The following is a 4,349-nucleotide window of genomic DNA, read 5'->3' as shown; positions in this document are numbered from 1 at the left end:
CCAAGCATGCTTAGATTGTTGAAGATCTTGGAGAGTCTTTCAAGAGCTTCTTCAATGCTCTCTTCATCTTTCATTTTGAAGTTTTCCCATTCATGAACCAGCATAAATACCTTTGATTCTTTAACGTGGTCGGTTCCTTCGTAAGTGATTTGGAGTTTATCCCAAATCTCTTTAGTGGTTTCACATGTAGAGATCTTCATATAATCATGCTCGTTTAGTGCACAATGAATGAAGTTGATGGCTTTATCATTCATTGCCACTTTCTTCCAATCATCGTCACTATATTCATCTTCTCCTTTCGGTACTTGCTTTGAGACGGAGACTTCTCCTTCTTTAGTGCTTGTTGTCTTTGTTGGAATGTGATTTCCATTCTCAATTACTTTCCAAATTCTCACATCTTGAGCACGAATCCAAATTCTCATCTTATTTTTCCAATAAGAGTAATTTGTTCCGCTAAAAAGAGGAGGTCTAGCGGTTGAGTTACCTTCGCTAGTGTTGTTGTTGTTAAAGCCTGTGCTTGCCATGATCTTTTCCCTTAAACGGTTAAGTCTTTCAAAGGGTTAAGCTCTGATACCACTTGTTGAACCTATGCACAATTACTCAAGAGGGGGGGGTGAATTGAGTATTGCAACAACAATTAATCTTTTTACGAAAGTTAAAGACAATATACAAAAAGTGTTATTGTACTAGTATTTTTCCAAGAGCTTAACTCAATTGCTAAGCATTTATAAGGAGCTTTTACTTTCCAATAGACACCAACTCAAATAAATTGATCAAGCTTTTCACCAATCGGACTTAAGCTACTCCTTAAGTACTTACGAAGCTATTTTTCGATCACAATTTATTTGCTCAAAAGTAAAGAGACAATATTATTTAAAAGATGAGTTTGGAGAGAAGCAAACGCTATTTAGAGTGGTTCGGCACAATCCTTGTCCTACGTCCACTTTCTTTCTCAATCGCAATTGAGAAGTTCCACTATTGCCAAGCTTCAAGGTGCTCGCGCAAAACCTTTTACAATTCGAGTCCTTAGTTTCTAACACCTCACGGTATATGATCACCACTCGTATACTAACCCACTCCACTTAGAGATACCTTCTCTAAGATTTGCCTTGAGTACTTAGTATACCTTTTGGTATCCTCACCGACTATAGTGTTTGTAACTCTTGACTCAACCTTGGAGATCACACTCCAATTTACAAAGTGTACAAGAAAGCAATTCTCAAAGAATTGTTGAGATGAAATGAATGCTCTTTAGAAGAGTTTGTGATTACAAGTTTAGCACTATTGAACCAATTGATATTACTCTCTCAAAATGTGTATTAAATCACTTGAAAAATGTGTAGAATGTAAGAATGTGAATGAGGTAATTTTCTAAATCAAAAACTTATGAAATAAGGCTTCAATCCATCCATTTATAGATTCCCCAGACCTTAGAAACGTTGGGGAATTAATGGGATGGAGCATTTATGTCAAAACTAGCCGTTTTTTATGTTTTTGAATTATTTGCATCGATGCATAACACTTTGCATCGATGCAAATGTGTCTTTGATGCTGAAATTTGAATTTTCAGCTAGGTTGCATCGATGCAAACATCTTTGCATCGATGCAACAAGTCGTTGCATGCTTTGCATCGATGCAAGATGAGTGTGCATCGATGCAAACCTCAAAGAATGGCTTAAAATCACTTCAAAATGCTTAGGATTGATCTCAAACTTGTTGGAGTCAATTCCTATGCTTTTGTACTTTTGAAAACAAGTTTTTAAAACCTTTTGGCTAGCATCGAATTGCAAGATGTGTATCAAAACATTTTGTGAGTGTGTGTTGAGAGATTTATCAATTGGTTCTTAACAAGAAGTTACCTAAGTCCTAAGACTCTATACTTGTCTTCAACTGTTGTGGACTTGAGTTTCTTGTTGTTGTTGTGTTTGCTTTCAACTCTTCATGCTTGTTCATTCAAGTTGTTTGTTGGTATGTTTTTTTTTATGTCGTTTGTTGGTTTGTCATTCATCAAAACCTATGAATACAAACTTCGCATACAAGCAACATGGTTTACATCTCTGTTGGCACGCTTTAAAAGCGTAGACATATCTCTAGCTACTGACATGCTTTAAAAGCGAAGTCATATCTCTCGCTATTGGTACGCTTTAATAACGTAGCTATATCTCTCACATATAGCCATGCTTAAAAACGTGGTAATAGATAAAAGCGCGGCGACAAAAAAAGCGTGGCGATAGAGCAACTGGCATGCTTGCACATATCACCCTTTCAAAAGCGTACTGGTAGCTCAAAAAGCATGGTGAAAAGCTATCGCTATGCTTTTTTCAACTTTTCTCCACGGTTTGAGAGCGTCGCGAAATCCTAGTTTTCTTGTAGTGTGAAGATCACTATCTGTAATTAATATATCATCCATATACAATAAAATTTATAATTTCAAGTGGTTAGTATGCTTCATGAATAATAGTGATCAGATTTTATTTTAAAAAATGAAATGTTTCAAGAATAGCTACTAATTTTAAAAACCAGTTTCTATAATGGAAGCCTGGTGGTTGTCTCATTAAAATAAGTTCTCTTAAATAATCTCTATTGACAAAGCCATTATTAAAATAAAATTGGCAAATATGCCAATTAAAGGACATGGTTAAGGTGATAGTGACTTTGATGGTTATAGATTTTCAGGCTTAATGATAGTAGGAAAGACTTGATCAAAGTCTACTCCCTCTAGGACTGCACATGGATCGGATAATATCCGCATATCAGCGGTATTTATATGTATCTGATTCGCATTTTGCGAATATTATCCAATTCGCACTCTGATAGAATCGGATAGCTAATATTGCATTGTTTTCCGCATATCCGATCCCAGATACGCAGATCCGCACCAATAATATAAATATCACAGTTAAGAAAACGTAAACCCTAACCCAGAAATCCCCTCTATACAGTGTTGCTCTCCCTCTTGGCCTCTCCTCTCTCACCCAGACCCAGTCCTAGTCATTGTCCTAGAGTCGCCTTACTTATTACCTCATTTATTATCGCCGTTTACCTCGTTCATCGTCACGTCCCCTTCGCCGTCTCCTCAGACCGCGTATCCTAAGGTCATCTCCTTTGCCGTGTTGTCGTCTCACCGCATCTCTGTCGTCTGTCCTCGTTGTTGCTTTGCTTCGCTGTCCTTTAGTTTGTTCGTTACTTTGTTCGTTGGCTCAGACGAATCTGTTAATTATCATCGTCATTTTGCTTCAGTCGCCCATCTACTTTTGTAGTTCTATTATGCTTTTGGAATTTTTTCTGCTTCACTCCTACAGTTTTGCATATGCTTCCTTTGAGATATGATTAGGGTTTGGTTCTAGTTGATTTTTTGAAAATTTAGATAATATAAGTCTCTTCTAATTGATGCTAAAATGTGTAATTTAGTGATTATTTGCATTAGGGTTTGGTTCTGGTGAAAAAAATTTTAATTTTTATTCGTTTGGTTTTGGTATTTTTTTTAATTTCAAAAATATATTTGTTTATCGGATATATTTGATATCCGATCCGATCCTATCTGTAAATGTGTGGATTGAATCGAATTCAAAGTTAAAAAGGTGCGAATATTGAATCCAATCCGATAATTTTAGTATAAATTGGATCAAATTTTCGACCATATCAATTTATTGTTTTTAAGAACCCGAAGAGAAAACTATACAAGAACAACAATAATTATTCTTGAGCATTCTTTAATCTTGATTAGTTCTTGATTTATATGAGTCTATATATTCTAATACCATAAATAATAACTCATAATACAAAACACATAAATTTTTATCTTTCTTTTATTTAATAAAAATATCAAAATGTCATCATAATTTATTATTTTACTCATTACTTAGTCATTAACTTAATTCTTATAGTTTAGTACTCTAACAATATATTTTATTTTATATTTTTAAACATTAATAATTAAAAATAATAAATTTTATAATAACTCTCCAACATTTCTCTTTATTTAAAGTATATATCCATCAATATGAGAACAAAATATTATTTACTTCGTTACGAAAATTAATGAATAATTACGTGCTAACCACCAATTATTTACATTAGTCATGGTCTGCCACATTGTGTTGAAGTTGAAATGACAGTCTTAGAGAGGAAAGTGATGGAGGGTTTCGCTGATGTGCTAACGGATATAGACAAAATAAACGTGGAAATTAACACCCTTGTCACAATCTTTGGGATTAAATTTCTTTTTCCCCTACTCGAATAATAATATATAAAATTTTTCTTAACCCAATATGTGTGACATATAATGTGATGAAGTAAACTCTTGAGTTCTTATTCATTCAACTTATCTTCAAGACTAAACAACAGTA

Source organism: Arachis duranensis, chromosome 4 (assembly GCF_000817695.3).
Source record: "Arachis duranensis cultivar V14167 chromosome 4, aradu.V14167.gnm2.J7QH, whole genome shotgun sequence".
NCBI classification, from domain to species: Eukaryota; Viridiplantae; Streptophyta; class Magnoliopsida; order Fabales; family Fabaceae; genus Arachis; species Arachis duranensis.
This window is presented reverse-complemented; position numbering follows the sequence as displayed.